Source organism: Gobius niger (assembly GCF_951799975.1).
Source record: "Gobius niger genome assembly, chromosome: 15".
Lineage (NCBI taxonomy): Eukaryota > Metazoa > Chordata > Actinopteri > Gobiiformes > Gobiidae > Gobius > Gobius niger.
In genome coordinates, this window is record NC_136866.1 from 23,704,153 (window position 1) to 23,723,960 (window position 19,808).

Here is a 19,808-nt window from a genome sequence, read left to right on the forward strand (position 1 = left end):
TAATACAAAGGTTTTTAAAGGGACTATACAGAGTTTAAAAATTAAGTATTTTCCTCCCCCTACATGTTCCAGCCATGTCCTAAGGTGTAGTATGAACCTAGACCTATTCACCACAACTGCCTCTAAAATCCTGCACTCAAAAAGGTGTTAATTCGGGTCCGAAGTCATGCACAAGCTTAATATAGAAGGTGCAGTTACAAGTATGACCCGAGGTGGCAGTAGTGAGTATAAAATGACCAACTTGCATCTTGCCCCTTTAAACTCCAATGTCCTTTAGCGCATACACCAAAGTTTGGCCCAGACTCAACAAGCGTTTTTTCCCTTTGCAATCTGTCTCTTCACATTGCCACACTTCCCGAGTTACAGACGGCTAACACAAGGGAAAGGCTAACGGCTAAATCAAGCTAACGGGTTATTTATCTCCACTGGTGTTTGCTTTGGGCGACAGTTTATGTGCATTTCACATCTGTGGCGGAAAAAGTACTTGCACCGCTTTTTGTTGATCTGCAGCTTCTTTGTGTAATTCGTTGCGTAAACTGCTGCCGTAATGGCCAGACTAGCGCACTAAAACTGTAGGTTTATGAGCAACCCATTGTAAGTTACTCTATCCAAGCCATGACATGTAATGATTGTGAAGACGCCATGTAAGAGAATAACAACATTGTCCGCCTATTTAAAACTAATACTGCTAAAAGCCACTTCCGTCCCTGGGTAGATTGGGTAGATTGGGTAAAAGTATCATTTGTACCTATTTAAAAGCCACACTGACTGAACAAAGCCGGTCTCCTCTGTGTCATAATAGGCGCAAATGATGCCGGATAATGGCTCTTGGGCCTTAGCCGCGGTAAATAGCTTCCTCTCGTCGCCAGAGAAGACCCTGTCCCTGTGATGCCGGCCCTGCCTACTTCCTGGACCATCAGCGCTAATGTAATCTGCTAATTATCCGCTGGCTGCTCTGAGAGAAGGGACAAAGGCTCCTGCCGCCGCCGAAAAGCCCAGACCTCATTTAAAGACGGGCATTCGTCATTCTCCAAGGTACGGACGTAGCTGTGTTCTCCGCTCTCTCACTAACGCGCTGGGCAGTCTCTTCGTTTTGAAGCTCGGGTATTACTTATTTAGGTGTTTGGATGATTTCAAACACTTCTTGTTCACTATCTTACGTTTGTTTGTTTGGCAGAATTTGCTATATTGAGAAAACAGTGTATCCAAAGTTTCCTTTGGATACAAGGCTTTGGTGGATGTTTTTTGCCTGGCCTGCCAAACTACATTCTTATTCAGAGATATTTCAAAGACATGTCATCTGGGAGCGAGCGTGGTCTCAGCGATTTCCCGGTGAGCGTGGTTAATAGACGACATCAACCAATTAGAGCAACGCTGGATACGTCGCAGAAACAAGCGGCAGGAAGTCCTTTCAAAAACGTCCTTTTTTACACGGAACACTTCAAACGCTGTTTCTTGCTCCGGTTTTAGGGATTTTATATTTTCCAAATGATTTCAAACAGAAAGAGGAGAAGAAAACAGTGTATCGGTCGCCGCGCCGCCATTTTGGTAGAGTGCGTGGTAGTAACGGGTGACGGCTTCTGTGTCTTGGTGCGTGATTACGTTACGTGAAATGTTAAGCTGCGACCAGCCGCCCAGACGGTTCTTCTTTTGAACAGAAAGGAGGAGTGGATGTTTTTGCCTCATGTTGCACTGTGAAGGAGTGTTTTAGAGTGCTCTTAAAGGGTCGGTTTAGGCCCCATCCACACAGACTCAAGCCCAGGAAATAGGCAAGGAATGCAAAAATATTCAATCGATCCAACATATCATCCATACGAAACCGGCGTTTTAATAATAATAATGATGCATTGGTTTTATATAGCGCTTTTCTGGACACTCAAAGACACTTTACATTGCACTATTCGTTCACTCCATACTTGGTGGTGGTAAGCTACGATTGTAGCCACAGCTGCCCTGAGGTAGACGGAAAGGAGCCAACCAGTCTGTGCCATCGGCCCCTCCAACCACCACCAACCACTCACTCACACACTACTTGTGCTAGGCTTCCTGGTGTTCCCAAACGGTCTCCCATCCAAGTCCTGCCAGGCCCTTCCCTGCTTAGCTTCCAAGGTCTGACAGGATTGGGCGCCCAAGCCTGTCAAACTGTTGGTTTTGGGGGTCTGTACATGATCATTTTCCAAGCTATATCCCAGAGTTTACATGGCTTCATTGTCCATAATCTACTCACTCGATTTGACTTTCACTGCACAATCCTCCGCTCTTCTGCTTTACCGCGAGCCACAGGTGACATGGAGGAATAAATCTGCAAAGTTAGTTTACTATTTACCTCCTCGTCTCGTCTGTAAATTGCAAATCCATGGAGCTGTTTCATATTCACCAAGATGTTATTGTATTCATTCCAGTTTACTGCGCTATCTACAATCTCTATTTTCTGTGGTTGCAGTTTGACATACTTAAGTATCTCCTTGTGGACACACATTTCCTGAGCTCCCTGTTTATAGAGAACATTTCTGAAATTATACCTATTTCGTCTTTGTGTAGATGTATGTATACGGCTTAGAAAAATGTACTGGTTCAGAAAATATCTCCATAATGAGTTGTGCAAATGCAGATAAGGAAATCCTGCATTAGATTATACTGAATATTGCATTGATTTAAAGTTCCACCTGCTGATGTCATGATGTCTGTCTTCTTCTTTTTCCAGAGCATATGATCTATGCATTATCGTCTTTTACGCCTCAGAAAATGAATGCTACCTTTATGTTCCTAATGTGTGAAATACCAATGCCATTTTTACATGATAGCCTGTCATTGTTGTACTAGGCCAAAGAGTAGCCTTTATTTGACTCTATCCTCGTTCGCTCCCGGCTGAATCCAGCGGGAGCTCAGTCCTGACAGCCTCGCAGATAAAGAAATGAAAGTCACATCTCCCTCTCACCTCCTCTGTGGTTTCCCCTGCCTCTCCACCGACCTCTCCAGAGACATCCCCTCTCCTTTTGTCTTTTCCGCCATTTCAACTTCACTCGTCGGAAGATAGAGCCGTTTCATGTCTGCAATTCCACTCAGAGGGAGTTCTGGAGCTTTCGGAGAGTAAACAGCGCTCTGGTCATTTTGTGCCCCCTAGTAGCCACAATGTAAAATGAAAAAGAAAAAAGAAAACTTTCTTTACCATCATTTTTAGTATCCTCCTTTATAAAACATTTGGTTTTCGAAGCCCCATTGGGTCCATATGACTTAAAGGGTCTATAATACTATACATATAATACTAAACTAATGCCAAATATGAGTTTTAGTCCAAATTTTCCCAATGTTGTCCTGTTTTATCCTTGCTTTGGTCCTGATAGTGTTTTTTAAGTCATGTTTTGGTACTATTCAGTAAAATCCCAACATTTAAGAGCCTTAATCTGTGTGTGTTAATGTACATGTTTGTGTTGTTGTGGTGCACAGGAAGAATAGTTTTTGCTGCGGTAATAACTGATGGGGATTCGTAATAAAGATAAAGATAATTTTTAAACAAGATAAATTGACTGTAGTAAATGTATTCAGGGTCATGAGATCAATCTTCCTAGCTTCGCTACATTATACTTTTCTGTATGATAAGAAGAAGAACTTATGCTATCAATATTGAGATATTTTGTCAATTAGTAAAGATAACCAATCTTGTCAAAACATAGCATGATTGTAGTCATTTTACTCCATGAAGATTTGTTTTCTTTCCGGTGCAGAACCAGCACATGATGCTGCTGACCTCGGCCTGACCTTCACAGAAACATCTGGCCATACGGGACAGAGCTGTGTGATAAACAGTGGGCGGGGTTTTCTCAGGGAGCTCAGGGACTCGTTGATGTCCCTTTAATGCGATTTCAGAGGGAGTGTTATTAAAGGGGTGAATAGCGAATGACAAATGATCCCTACATTACGCGGCGGGTGCGGACCACTGCCAGGAATGAGCTTCTAATCGAGAAGTGTCATTGACCGTCACGGTCCGGTCAAGAGAGAGACGGGACTGATGTTTGTTAACCAGTGTTTGGGAAACGTTACATTATAGCACCTAATGCTTTTAGGTGAGTCAGTGGCCATGATTTGAGGGAGAGAGACTTCGATAGAGTGAGGTGTGAAGAGTTTATCGACAGGAAATAGCATGTCTAACTATAGGGATAAAGGATTTTGTAGCACTATTTCCATATTATCACAGAGACAATACTCGCAATGCTCTTGGCAAGGTATACTGTCTTTAGACTTGGTTAAAATTAATTATATTACCATTAAAAGGAAATACCAGGCCCGGGGACCAAATCTAGCTCTTAAACTTATATTCTCTGGTTCCCAAGATCATTTTAGGAAAGCCATGTTTAAATTCAAAAATAATTCCTTTAAAAGTCCACTTAGAGAACAACCAGACCCACTATTAGGCCCATGAATTAAAAGTGTTTAATGTGGTCACCATAGGCCAGCTCATCCCACTATTGTGGATTTGGGATATGAGAACTTTATCAATACTTGGTTAAAGGAATAGGCCACCGTTTTTACATACAAAGATATGTTCTTACCTAACCGTAGACGTGTTAATATATCCCCGTCTGGTCTTTGTCCGTGCGCTCTGTCACGCAAACGGAGCACATACGCAGCCTCTCCCACATGTCATATAGCTCCAAAAAAGCTCATGATAGAAGCTACCAAGCTCTTCCACGTGTTCCCTATTTAAATAAAGTTACGTGAAGTGTTTTCATGCAAAGTATATTTACACAGAAATGTAGCATGTCGATTTTATAAGCAAATAAAAAGGAGTACTATATTGTGAGGTGTAATGATACGAGGAGCACAGCGTCCGCGCAGTAACTCCTAAAGACTTCCCCCGCTCACTTCCGTCAATAGAAGCTGCGTGACTTGTAGAGAGCCTTTTACAACAAGCAGAAAATATATTTTCAGAAAGTGCTGCGCATTCCTACCTCATGGTAGAGGTCCTGAGTCCTGTGTCGTCGTCCGGGGTGAGTTGGAAATCTGTGAAACATTACTACACTATATACTTTCTGCTTGTTATCACAGCCCGGCACGATGCGCGTAAAAGGCATTGTTCACAAGTTATCGACGCTTCTTCAACTGTTCTCTGCGAGCTCTCTACAAGTCACGCAGCTTCTATTGACGGAAGTGAGCGGGGGAAGTCTTTAGGAGTTACTGCGCGGACGTTTTGCTCCTCGTATCATTACGCCTCACAATATAGTACCCCTTTTTATCTGCTTATAAAATCGACATGTTACATTTCTGTGTAAATATACTTCGCATGAAAACACTTCACGTAACTTTATTTAAATAGGGAACACGTGGAAGAGCTTGGTAGCTTCTATCGTGAGCTTTTTTGGAGCTATATGACATGTGGGAGAGGCTGCGTATGTGCTCCGTTTGCGTGACAGAGCGCACGGACAAAGACCAGACGGGGATATATTAACACGTCTATGGTTAGGTAAGAACATATCTTTGTATGTAAAAACGGTGGCCTATTCCTTTAACAATAACGACACATGAACAATACTTTGGACCAACAGGCATCAACACTTGGTATCTAATTTCTTTTTTCCCCTAGTAGTGCCTCAACTTTGTTTCCCAATATCATACTGGTATCGTTTAACGGTACCCAGCCCTAGATGTGATAAATAAGATTGGATTTCCCCTGTTTTCCTGTCATTTGACACCTTTGCTTTTTTTTCTTCCTGCTGCTGCAAAAGCGCTTCTGTTTAGTGTTTCGACCTTGGCTGGAACAGACATCATCATAGACATTAGTGACGCGGTGAAGGGAGATTTGTTTTTGAAAATATCTCTCTCCGGGCCCAAGACATTGCATGAGGAGAAGGTGGAGAGGCTGAGGAGGCTGTTCTGCTGCTGCTGAGGTGCGTAGGAGTTGCAGGGGAAGCGAAGGGAGATCGCGACAGACTGAGAGACAAAGGTCGCAGGCTTTGACGTCCGAACTTGCTCTTGTCGATGTGTCAGTTTTCCATCTTTCCATCACCACATGCTCCTTTTAAGCTTCTAACGTCACTCCCCCGTCCCAGCCCCACCGTTGTCGCGCCGGTGGGAGCATTTTGGGCTCCCGCGGGTGCTGTTCCTTTGCCCGCGCTCCCATTGGCTGACGCATAATGCCTCGCCGTGTACTGCCTGTAAATCCGACAGGAGCCGGGGGCGAGATTACCCGCTCCATACCTGTTGGCTGTATCAGAGGAATTATTACTGCACCGCTGGACGCGCCCCTGAAATAGAAATCTCTAAAAATAGGCACAACCTTTTCACATATTCGCCGAGAAACAGAGCCGCAGGTGAATCGATCATTTGAGCAGATAGAGAGTGTTATAGAAATGTTCTCCAGGAGAAACTAAAGCAGGTAGACAAACCAGTGAGTTGCGAGTAGCTTTAACTGTTGGAGATGAGGGAGATACTTTGATAAGGAGAGTATGATTGGAGTAGAAGATACTGTGATAATAAGAAGATGGAGTGTGAAGGGTCAGAGTAACAAAAGTCATAGCTGTGATTATTTTTGTTCAATTTGTGCCAAGTTGTGATTGCACGAGGCAAGAAACCGGATTGCTGAGCCATAGTTTTGGGGCGACTAAAAGGTTGTATTTTCCTTAATAACAGAAAGGACATGACAGCCTGAAAGAGCGTGAGGAGCGGGCAGAGATATTGCAGTCACGTACAACTGGGGCTCGCTCTCAAATCCACAACAACACAGAGGATGACTTTGTGTCGGAGCGTAAACGTCATAACCCCATGGCCAATGTGCCCGGGCGGAAGCTAGAACAAATTGATTGCCTTGTCAAGTGTGTCGACGTACAGCCGCAAAACAATCAGGATAATCAAGCCGCTCCACTTTATGACTGTGATTGGTCAAGTACATTACAATTGATGTCTTTCTTTTTTTCTAGCGGAAGGAGCTCCAGCCCACGTCACTCGGCCACAACGCTGAGCAAATCTGTGACCTCGGGTTAAATGGCTTCATCTGTGTTTTCTAAACTACAGATAACATTTAGGGCCCGATCTTGTGTCTCAAAACGCAGACGATAGCGTGACATTTTGCGCTCAGTAGGAGCGCACTTTGTGATCTTGCCACTCCAGACTTGGCGCGTGGGTGGACACACATTTTCCTCCAACCAGATCGACTCCGCGGCCTGGAGAGGGGGTGTGGGGGAGTGGGGGGTGAACATGTGCATTTGTTTTGTTGTAGCTCTTTCTCTCTCCAGACGTGAACATTGTTTAGCTCACGATAAGTAAATAAAGTTTTTAGTTTGACCCGTGAGACCCGAAGGCTTAAGAAAGAACGCAAAGCAGCGCAATGTAAACGAGGAAATGAATGTCAGCAGCAGGGCCGGATTTATGCAGGGGCTTACAAGGGCTAAACCCAGGGGCCCAGCAGGTTGAGGGGCCCATGGGCATAAGGAGAAAAATGCGTGCTCAGTGCGGGCTGTCAAATTAGTTCCCTCTCTCTTTGCAGACTCCCTCATATGTAAGGCTTAATCAGATTACTTTTTACCCAGGACTAAACCAGGACTTAACCAGGTCTAAACCAGGACTAATCTGGGTCTAAACCAGTTCAGTTTTTCGCCATTGTCATTGCGTTGACACTGGGAAAAAATATGTACCTTTTGGTCTGTTAAAATGCACCATTAAAAAAAAAAAACTCTCTGTGGGAGGACCCCCCCCCCCCCCACTGTGTTCACAAATGTGTCTATATAATTAAATAAATATTGATTTATTGATTGATTGATTGAGTATAGGGGGGGCCCTGAAAAAACTTTACTTAATTTTACTTAAATCCGGCCTTGGTCAGCGGTGTTTCCATCAGTGCTGTCACGGAGGTGAATGACGCATATAGCGCCACCACTTGGAAAATAATTTGCCAAGAGCCTGCGCCCCTCCGTGCACCGCCACAAGATCTGGCCCTTAGTGTCCCTTTGCTGTAGATAGACAACATCGCGGGAACACCCACAAATGGTCACGTTCGGAGTAAAACAGACCTACTGCTCTATACTACTCTATACTATCTACTACTAAAGATAGATACAGTGGGGAAAAAAAGTATTTGGCCAAAATCCAATACAATGTCTATGTGAAACTGACCAAATACTTTTTTTCCCCACTGTACCTACATAACTATCTAATTATCAACAGCATATACCATAACAACATATAAAGCACATGGAGTGGTTCAGAACAGTTTTACAATGTTAAAAGAGGGAGGAAAAGGGAGAAAGTTCAGCTTCCTGGCAGCCTGGTGGAAGAAGCTGTCCTTCAGTCAGTTGGATCTGGCATGGACCGAAAAGGTTGAGAGATGGTGTCTGGGATCTCGCTCTGAGATGACCCATGTTGCTCTGAGGCAGGAATCCTGGTCAAATGGGCCCTGTCCAGATCACTGTTGAGCCAAAAAGACAACTCGGCTTCAATATGTCCTCTGTTTGCTCTCTGTTTTCTGTCACATTGTTGTTGAGATAGGGGTAGATGACTTTAATGGTAAATGGTCTCAACTTATTTCACGCTTTTCTGCCTTCATTAAGCCCAAAGCGCAAGGAACCAGTCAGCCAGTCACAGACACAAAAACACATACATTTTAGGGAAAAAGAAGCCTTTGCACATTCACGTTTCCTGCATGGCTAAGTGAAAAAACAAACAAAACCAAAACACATTTATAGGCCCTGATAGAGGAAGTTCTCATAAATTAATAGTATAATGATGTGCTAGTGCTAAATATCACCTCCATGAACACGCTCTGCTTTGACAGACCCTGATAAAATGGAACAAAGAGCACGTTTGTCATGGAGCTTTTAAAACCCAACATTAATAAGGCCGGATAATCCCAAAAGTAAATACTCAGTGCAGGTCTGGCATTAGTCTCTGTGTCATAGCCTCCAGCGTATCTGCCTGAGTTTGTTCTGCCATGTGGCTGCGCAAAAGGCCATTATCACTGCGCTTCAGAGCGAGGCAGAGGCGCGAGGAACAAGGTGAAACTGAAGACAGGCTCGGGCCCAGCCAGGAAGCGTCTGCAAAGTCATCCGTCTGGGGTAGATTTGAGTATTAATGTGTCGAAAATCACAATGTTATGACGGTATTTAGCTAAGCCTTTATGACAGAGGACAGAGTTCATTCTATACAACAAAATGGCAAAATCGTGGCCATTCAAATTGCAATTTCAACTCATTTGTGATAAACTTCGCAGTCCCACTTGCCAGTAAATGCTTTAAAAGCCAGAGACCAGCTGCAAACGAACAAGTGCGGAGTCACATTACGGGCTATTGTGTTGTGTGTCATAGGAGCGCTTGTTATTGTCTTCCCCTGAAGGCACCACCAGCGAGTGAGATTTTGTTGTTTGTTTGCAAGAAAACGCTGAATCTTACATGAGGCAGCAGAACTCGGGAACAGCAGTGCTTTAACCCGAACGGGGGGAAATGGGATATTCTCTTTTCGTTGTTGCATAGTAACAAACACAATATGTGCTTCAGTTTCTCATAGTACGTTTCACAGACACAAATTAGTTTTCTGTATAGGCTTTATATGAGAGGACAGGAGGTTTGGGTTAGTCTGATTACTGGGTGGCCAATATGCCAAACATTGTACATCCAGTTTTATAACAATGCAATGTCAGTTTCATATAAATGTTCCTAGAGCCTGAAGGACAATTTCAATTTGATCAGGATTTGTGTGCGTGACAAAGCCATTGAGAGGTTACTAAAGCTGTCTGCTCCTTCTGGAAGTTCACACTTCACTGTGATTGGTTAAATCCTGCTGTCACTCACTCACTCAGTGCATGATGAGACTTAACAATAGGGCTGTGTCTGGTTTCCTGCTTGCTACAATCAACTAGCATTTCCCGTGTCAATTTCAGCTGAATGGCCGCCCAAGCCACAGAATAAGGCTGTCTTATCTTAATAATAATAATAATAATAATAATACATCAAACTTGTATAGCGCTTTTTTGGACACTCAAAGATGCTTTACATGGGGGATAAAACAAAACAAAAAAAGGGGTTTAAGGAAAAGCTAGTTTGAACAGGTGGGTTTTGATACTGATTTGAAGGTTGGTAGTGAGTCCGAGTTTCTAATGGGCTCTGGGAGTGAGTTCCAGAGGGTGGGGGCAGCGATGGCGAAGGCTCGGTCCCCCAAGGTCCGGCGGTTGGTACGGGTGATGGGAGTGAGGCGGTTGGCGTCGGCTGAGCGGAGGCGGCGGGTGGGTTGGTGTTGTTGCAGGAGCTCGGTGAGGTCGGGCGGGGCCAGGTTATGGAGGGATTTGTAGGTGAGGAGGAGGAGCTTGTATTGAATACGATATTGAACAGGGAGCCAGTGGGGCTGTTGGAGGACGGGGGTGATGTGGGTGGGGAGGCGGGCAGCAGAGTTCTGGATGTATTGCAGTTTTTGGAGATGAGTGGTGGGAAGTCCGTGGAGGAGGCTATTGCAGTAGTGGAGTCTGGAAGTGATGAATGCGTGGATGAGGATTTCAGCTGTAGACTGGGACTAAGGGAGGGGCAATGTTTCGGAGGTGGAAGAAGGATGTTTTAGTGATGTTGATAACGGTCACAATATCTTAATGGTGACAACAAAGCACCCGTGGCTATGGTTTGTGTCGGAGCGATTCAAGATACTCTGATAAGGACGACGTCTCTTCATACTTTTTACATACTGAAATGTTTAGGACAATTCATGTGTGAGAGAAACCTTTTAAAAGTTACCTTCTTCTAGAATCTTGCGGTAGTAATCAGTGGTAAACTACTCGTGGCCAGTGTTTGTACGAAGCATACAGGACTTTTGAGGGGTATATGTTATCAGCGGGGACGTCATTCAGATACTGCGCTATAGATGCATCTAACTGTTAAACAAAGAAGCTTTCGATCGGGAAAAGATGATCTCTCCAAATGGGCAAAACACCACACCATCGTCATATCGTCGATGCAGTCCTAATGTTCCAAGTTATAATTTTGCACATTTCTTCTCTTTGTAGAGTGGTCTCGTGTGGTCCCTCCCCTCAGCTTTCATCAACGTCCGGTACGTATCACCAAACCACTCTCTTTTTAACTTTAAAGCTCCAGTTTTATGCTTCCAAACGACTTCCCTGCCATGAAATGTGTTTATCAAGGACCTGCTAGCATTGAAGTCTATCAGTATCAGTTTGTGTTTATCCTCAACAAAAACAGACGGAGCAGCGTTTTCTTTCATTTGTGCTCGTTTTCACTGTACTCAAAACGCCAGCCCACACCTTGATATACGTCACACTTATGAGGGAGGGAGAGAATCTGTTTAGTTGGTCGCTAAGCGTGGGATTATTGAGCACCCAGCATGCAATGTTTGAAAAGGTTTTAGATTAATTACAGCCCCTTAAAATAAAGGCTTGTTTGTCGATGTAAACAGAGGGCTGTGTGCTCCTTTCTTTCGTTTCTTTGCACAGATTTATCGGTGAGCTGAGTTTATTTTTTGCTTAAGCCCTCTTCTACATGTATAGATTATTAAACATTCCAATGCTAAGGGAAGTAAAGTAGTTGCCTAAGCCTAAATGATCAAATAGGACCTGTTTTGCTGAGTTATTTTGCCAAACTGCCGCTCTGTAGAAGCGTTCTCCGTCCACGCACCTGTTGCTCCATCAGATGGATTCGATATAAAGCGCTGTGGAGCCTTGGCGCACATGACACCGTAATTTGTGCTGTAATGGGGCAGATTTGTGCCGACGATAGTGTGTAATTTCATTTAGAGAGAACTCCGAGCGGGCGGCGTGTGCTGCTGCTGCCGTGTTTTCAGCGTAAAGCCAACAAGGGAAACCTGCGCCGCGTATCAACGTAATTCAATCGCGGTATGTTCTCTGGTTATAATAGCTGACTGTTCCCATTATTGCATGACGCTCATTGTCATTTATTGAAAAATGACATGTTCACTAATGACTCTGAGGCGATTAGGACATGTACGCTGTTATTCAGAAGACGAGCTCGAGCCTGTGAGATCAATCAGTCGCAATTTGAGAATTGAAATAGCTGCAGTTATTTAGTAATTTAGTTTTTTGTAATACAAGGCTTCCACCGGGCATTAAAAAGACAAAATTAAGGACTTAATTTCTTTACCACCACCAGAACTGAGCCCATTTTCTCGGGGTATTAGCCAAATCTAAAAACTTGTTGAAAAAGCGTAAGTAAAAGAGCATTCAATCTAAATTTTGTAGAAAAAAGACACAACCTACATGGATACATTTGTCCAAAATAAGGCTTCAACTAATCGATTAATCGCTTGGCTGTGAATGGTCTATGATTTATTTATTTATTTTTATCACATAAAGCTAAAGTGGCACCGCTTCAGGACATGGAGTAAACTTAAAGGAACAGGCCACCGTTTTTCCATACTGAGATATGTTCTCACCTGAGTTTAGTTGATACGTACCTGTCTGGTCTTTGTGCCTGTGGAAGAGCTTGGTGCCTTCCAACTTCACCCTCGTTTGGAGCTATAGGAATATGCTGGAAGAGGCCTAATGCTAACAACATCTTTGGTCTTTTTACGCGATTGAGGGCACACAGTTCTTCCATACTGAGATATGTTCTTACCTGAGTTTAGACGAGTTGATACGTACCTGTCTGGTCTGTGAAGAAGAGCTTGGTACCTTCCAACTTCACCCATGTTTGGAGCTATAGGAATACACTGGGAGAGGCCAAATGCTAACAACATCTTTGGTCGATTTGCGTGACTGAGGGCACGCACAAAGACCAGACAGGTACGCATCAACTCGTCCAAGCTCAGGTAAGATCATATCCCAGTATGGAAAAACGGTGGCCTGTTCCTTTAAAGTGAGTGTTTTGGAGGCTCTTAGTGCCAATTCTCATTTCTGATTGGACGAGACACGGACAGATATTCATGAAATTTACAACGTACAAAACACTACATACCCACTACATAACTTTCAAAACAAAGTAGGTTTTCATCAAATATAAAAAGTTTTCATGTCATTTTTGTTCTATTTGAGTCTGTAATCGATTAGTTGTTTCAGCCCTCGTCAAAAACGCAAAAAAAAACTCTGGTCTCAACAACATTTCCCTTCATTTCCTTGGTTTACTGAATGTTTACAGGATTTTTCGGCATTTGCTGCCTCCTGTAGAAACCCTGTCATGGTTTCTCAGTTCATATTTCAGTCTTTTCTTGCTCCTGGGCCTGTTTAAAATATGGACCGTGAACCATCTTTTCCAAAAAATCGTTCTTAATACAAGTAACGTGATGCGAACCTGATCCACAAGCTGTAACTGTTACACGACGCTACTTCTGCTTCATCCGCTGAAACAATGCCTACAGCGCATAGAAAGGGGAACAAAGTGAAACACAATAGTGGCACGGCATTCGCGATGGAACTGATAAAGGGAACTGTCAGATTGTACTGAGCAAAGTCCAAGCAAGGTGAGCTCAACTTTGATTCAGAAAAATGAAAGAGTTGAACGCTGTTTTGAACGGTCGAAGGACGAGGTTTTTTTCTTTAATACAATTTGTCTGTTTGTCGAAGAAGTTGGAAAATGTTAAAGGGACCTTTACTGCGGCGAATAAAAAGTGGTTAAAGTATTGAAGTATAGAAAGAATACTGCCAAATGTCATTGGAAGCATAAAGTTAGATTTACAAAGGTATTAAGTCTAAATATCTTTGAAAATATATAATAATACATTACTCAGTCTTTAAAGGGACTATATGGGGTTTAAAAATTGTAAAATTATCTAATTTCCTCCCCCTAAATATTCCAACAATTTCCTAATGTGTAGAATGAGGCCAGACCTGTTCACCACAACTGCCTCTAAAATCCTGCACTGTCACTCAAAAAGGTGTTAATTCGGGTCCGAAGTGCCGTCATGCACGAGCTTAATATAGAAGATGCAGTTACATGTATGACCTGAGGTGGCAGTAGTGAGTATAGAATGGCTAACTTGCATCTAGCCCCTTTAAATTTGATAACTCCTCAAAAATGATGGTCCAACATTTTTGGTAAATTTTTCAGCTTTACAAATTTCAACCCAAAAACCCATATGTGTCTTATTTACATCTTAAATACATAAATGTTCCCCTCATTCTTCGATTTAGGGGAATGATGACATTTTTGCTTTCTGCATAAATCCATGTCTTCACCTTTTATCAGGGTTCTTCATGGAAATCCTGGAAAAAGTCATGACATTTTAATATCTAATTTTCAGGCCCTAGAAAAGTTCATGTAAAAGTAGTGAAAGTTGACTATAGGATGGTGATTGGCTACATTGAATCATGAGGACTCTTATACTTGCATGTTCTTTGGCAATAAAGTAACAATGAGACTATACCAGGTAGAGGCAGGCCATATCGTATCGCATATCATTATTGCGATATCATTTTTTTAGATCGTTGTAGAGACGACCTAATTTATGTCATGGGGACAGGTGCTTTAAAGTAAAATGAAATGAAGGATGTAAACTGCTTGAGTAGATCATATTTGCGATCTTATCACTGAATGAATCTGGGACCTGGGATTTTGAAGTAATTTGTCCATTGTCAATTATATCGTCACACATATCATTATCTTAACTCTAACTAAACCCAAACATAAAGTGATCTTAACTAAACCTGCAGAGGACAGAGTTAGTCTCTCGTTGTGTTGATAAAAATGCTGCTGTATTTGTCTCAAGGCGCCCTGGTCATGGTCTCAGTACTCATTGGTCTAGTATTCCGGTCTCGACTAGGCCTACTCCTAATAATCCCAAACTTAATAATAAAATGGTGGCATTGGGGTCATGGAAATGTCATGGAAAACCTCAATAGAAAATCCGTATGAACCCTGTTTATTTGTATACGAGATTGAGATTTAGTTGGTTGATAATGTAAAGGTAAAGAAATGATATATTGCCAATAACACTTGGAATGGTCTGTTGGCAAAAGAGTGACTGAATAAAGATGCGTCAATTAAACAAAACATAACTCCAGGAGCTTTTCAAACCTATAACTTGGGTAAAAAAAAAAAACTCCAGAAAGTAAAGTTCCTGCAGCAGAACTCACACAGAGTCAACGCCAGGTCGGCCAATGTTTTCACTGCCAAATCCCAGCGCTAATTTATAATTCCCGTCTATCTGCTGTCACCAATTACACGGGCCTTGTTTACCCGTCTGGAGGTGCTCGTGGCATCGGCTTTGCTCTTCGCTGATGTTCCCGCCCGTGTTCTGGTGGTCAAGCCTTTTTTAATGACAGTTTAAAAGATGTCTGTTTGTGCCGCTGCCCGGAGGCGACGCTCGGCTAAAAATACCCCCATGGGATCCCACTCAGAGTCCGCTCTTGTAAATATATAAATGCATTTGTGCGTGTGTGTGCGGGGGGGGCTCTTGTGCTCTGGCCGACGCCGCTCCGGGCTATTAGCGGCCTGGCGGGGGTTGCCATGGCGACCTCCGGTGTCAGCGGCGAGGCAACATCTGTGCGCTGTTTGTCAGAAGAGTTTGTTTTCTTGCTTGTTTTTGTGTCTGATGTTGGGTCTCCTCTCATTTCCTGTCAGTCATCGAGAGTCCTCTGACGAGCAGGGCTGGAAAAAAAAAAGGTTTTGGTACTGCTGTTGTTGAAAAAATAGTAAAAGTATTGAAAGCAGAGACCCCAAAAAATGTGAAATCTTTATTGTCAAGTTTTGATGCTGTTGGTCATCAAAGATTGAGGAAAGAATTAGGGGAAAACGGGACAAAAGGGACACATTTGAAAAGAAAAAAAAAGTGAAAATTGGAAAAAAAAATGGGGAAAAATATGGAAAAAAATTTAGATTTTTTTTTTTTTATGGGAAAAATGAAAAAAAAAAAAAGTGATAATAAGTGGGGGGAAAATGGTCAAAAAAATGCCAAAAAATGGTCATAATTTTGGAAAAATGTGGAAAGTGTTTTTTGGAAGGGAAATTGGGGGTGGACGGGAATAGAGGGACACAATTTTTAAAGAACATTAAGTGAAATTTGAAAAACATGGAGAAAAACGGGGGGAAAAATGAGGGAAAAAATGAGGGGAAAAAAGAAACAATTGGGTGAAAATTATTATTACTATTATTTTTTTATCCCACAAATTGCTCTGTTTATAACGCTCCACCGTGTCAAAAGAAAGTAAGTTCTGTACCGACTGCCACTATGTGCGTCAAAAATCCCTGAAACTCCCCTTTTTCTACTTTTGACTTCTCTTTAAAATCTTTGGTTACTGATAAGTCCAGATGTTTTGGAGCAATTTTAAAATTAGACAAAATAGTAGGCTACAGTTCAAGAGCTGCTCTCTTAAACTACCCTGTTGTGCGTATTGTCCTGCAACATGTGCAATGGTCGGCTGTGGGCTGTGTTGGTGCCTCTTGGCCATGTCGCTGTTGTAAACAAGAACTGTTTCTTTATCGGCCCTACCTGGTTAAATAAACACCATTTGAGAGAAGAGAAAGGCATCTAATCATGCATTTCAGGTTTTTTAACGTCTAAATGACAGGGTTAGCTGTAACACTTGTTGGAGGTAAAACATTTTGTTGTTTGTAGAACATTATGATATCTAACTCAGTGGTTGTTTGACCCCTGAGGCTGTAGATGGCCTTGTGCGCCCCCTGCTCCAACACACTTGAAAACCATGTATTTACACTGCGTTCCAAAGTATTATGCAAATTGTATTTCAGTGTCAAAAAGGTTAAAAAAAAAGTTTTTCCAATGAAACTCGTGGATAGTATTGTGTCTCAGGGTCTTTGAATCACTGACATCAACCTCAGAGACCTGGGATGATTAGGTTTCAGGTTAAGCCCAGTTAAGGGAAAAACTACTGAAAAAGGACGTTCCATGTTATTAAGCAGATCATCATTTTCAAGCAATATGGGAAAGAAAAAGGATCTCTGTTAATGAAAAGCATGAAATAGTTGAATGCCTTGGACAAGGTATGAAAACCTTCGATATTTCATGAAAGATTAAACTAGATTTGTGATTCAGAGCAGATAAAGGCACAATGAGGACGGTTTCTGCCAGACAAAGACATCAGATTAAGAGAACAGCTGCTACAAAGCAGCAAACGGGTATTTGAAGCTGCTGGTGCCTCTGCAGTCTCCCGAAAATCAAGGTGTAGGACCTTCCAGAGGCTTGCATAAACCTTCTTCAGCAAATGACCATTTTCAGTTAATTACAATCTTTAAAATATATTGAAACCCTGAGTTGCATAATAATTTGGAACAGTAGATTTTGAGTTTTTTTACTATATTTATTTTTGAAAGTTTTTTCAACCACATTCAAATGATCCTCCAACAGTTAAAGACATGAAAATTATGCTGACTCTCATTTGAGTTCACAGTTTAGAAAATCAGCAATAATTTGGAACACAGTGTAGGTATTTCTGGGAGAGCCAAATAATAAAGAATATCGTATACAGACATTGCATTTCACTCCTATATTATTGTTTTAAAGTGTCAACAAGTCTGACCCAACTTAATCTGATTTCTGATTTGCTAACAGTGACCCAATTCCGTTATTAACTGTGTTCAGTATTCAGTCTGCCACACACAGTACGGAAAGTCTGAAGTCTGCAGCAGAATAATAACAGTCTTCATCTCATTAGTCTTATCAAACTTGTGTAAACAGTGCGGCCCTTGTACGCGGAAGTCATTTAGTCATTTGCGAAGCGGAGGGCAGTGATTTGCAGCGCGCTCCTGGCTCGCTCTCACTCTCAGCCCCTGCCAGTCAGAGGGGAACCCAGCGGAGAGAGCACATTCTGGGCAAGCAGTTAACCCCTGGCCCCTGGCTGCTCCCTCTCTCCCCGGCTCTATATGGACATGTTCTATTTCCACGCGCTGCACTCCGCTACCGCCGCTACTGGCTACTTATCAGCAGCTCAGTGGGGCACAACATTTCTCTTTTAATAAGGACTTATTTGGGCAACAGGAGAAATCGCATATTTCGGAGCGGCTCATGTCCTGCCCCCGCTGTGACTCTTCCTTTACAGACTGCATTCCTTTCACCTACACATTAGTCTTCATTCCCTTACGTTCAAAACAGGTGCTTGTATAACGTTGAAAATACAGTGAGTGTCTGGATTAATATATTAAGGGATTTTGTCTGGCTCTTTAGAAGATAAGACGACAGCAGCAGTTTGTCTGGAACACTTAACCCGCTACTCCAGCTCTGCCTCAGCGACCCACTCACAAAAACAGTATTAATAAATGGAATAATCTTGTGGCTGTTAGTGTGAGATCAGCTGGAGTTGTATCAGCGCCCGCCTCTGGTGTTGTTTCATGTGAAGCTCGCGGGATGCGAACCCCAGTGAACCGTGTGGAGGTCCAGCGTCTCACAGAGCGAGCTAAGCATCACTCATTATCCAGGGCCTGTGGTGCTGCAGCTCTCCTGGTGGATTCCAGGGCTCCACTGCGTCACCGCTTCCAAATGATTGTGACCCCGAGCAGGACACTTCAAACCGTAACATTATTTTGCCACGGATTAATGAAGTAGGCCTGATTATTTTTAGATCAGCTCGTGAACATCGGGATTGTGTAATGAAAAAACAAAGCTAATTTCTTTTTCATTCAATTTAATTTTTGTTAAAGAGCTCTGTCTTTGTGATAAAACTTCTGTTTGAAGCAGAAGCCATTTTTCTTTTTTTAAGTCTATGTGAATTCTTGAATTGGGATGTGGATGTTATGGCTAACAAAAATACTAAAGAGCAAAGTAGTTCTTAGAGCCTTTATTAACACACAAGGACAGGGTGACGACAGTCGCAGAGAGTCACAGAAGCTTATATACCACAGAGGCTGGTTTATTAGGTCTACAACTAAGCATTTTAACAGGACACCAAATAGATGTCTTTAAACAGATGTCATGCACACTAATGTTGCAACAAGTATGCGACTGCAATCTGGCTTAGTTGCATGGTCACTCAGGTCACATGACATTGTAAACAGACAACTGTTATTTCACTTTAAAGGGACTATACAAAGTTTAAAAATGTTAAAATTAATTATTTCCCCCCCCCTACATGTTCCTGCCTTGTCCTAATGTGTAGAATGAGCTCAGACCTGTTCACCACAACCGCCTCTAAAATCCTGCACTGTCACTCAAAAAGGTGTCACTTCGGGTCCGAATTGCCGTCATGCACGAGCTTAATATAGAAGCTGCAGTTACACATTTGGCCTGAGGTGGCAGTAGTGAGTATAAAATGGCTAACTTGCATCCAGCCCCTTTAAGCTAAAGAACATATTATATTATTTTCAGTCTCATACTCCATTTATAGTAATAATAATGGCTTACACTTGTATAGCACTTTACAAGCCTGTGTTACCAAGTTTCTCAAAGCGCTACATTATTCATTCACTCCATGCTCAGTGGTGGTAAGGTGCTGTTGTAGCCACAGCTGTCCCTTGGGGTAGACTGATAGAAGCGAGGCGACCAATCCGTGCCCTCGGCCCCTCCGACCACCATCACCAACCAACCACTCACTCACTCACTACATTCACTCTGGCCTATTTTACATGTTTTTAGTGGTAGGGGAAACCGGAGTAGCTGGTCAGACACGTAGAACATACAAACTCCACAGAGAAAGGCCCCGGGACCTTCTAGCTGTGAATCACTAACCTCTGAACCACCGTGCTGAAATGAAACGAATGAAAACTGCTAAAGCCGAGCTTACCTTTGCCTGTGTTTCTCTGATTAGTTCATTTATTTGTGAATCACACGCAGATTTCCCTGGCTAGATGTTTTGCCGACAAAAAGAGTTCCCATTCTGAGCACAAACCGATATTTTAGTTTGAGGAGAAAACAATCCGTCACTTTAGTCAGTCCTCTGGCCGCCTCGGCATGTTTGAGACGATTTGAAGGAACTATTTGAA

At 42.7% G+C, this 19,808-nt stretch overlaps 1 protein-coding gene and 1 long non-coding RNA gene across 3 annotated transcripts in view; one reads left to right on the top strand and one right to left on the bottom strand.

Annotated features, from left to right (window-relative positions):
- Positions 1 to 19,808, bottom strand: part of LOC306975367 — a 251,708-nt gene that overhangs the window by 42,324 nt on the left and 189,576 nt on the right. The window lies entirely within an intron of this gene.
- The window catches only part of plcb4b (phospholipase C, beta 4b), an 84,146-nt gene continuing 75,313 nt past the window's right edge, over positions 10,976 to 19,808 (top strand). For both annotated transcript variants that reach the window (XM_079572655.1, XM_079572656.1), the window contains exon 1: positions 10,976 to 11,019. The gene's annotated coding sequence lies outside the window, so the exon portion shown is untranslated. The remainder of the gene's footprint in view (positions 11,020 to 19,808) is intronic.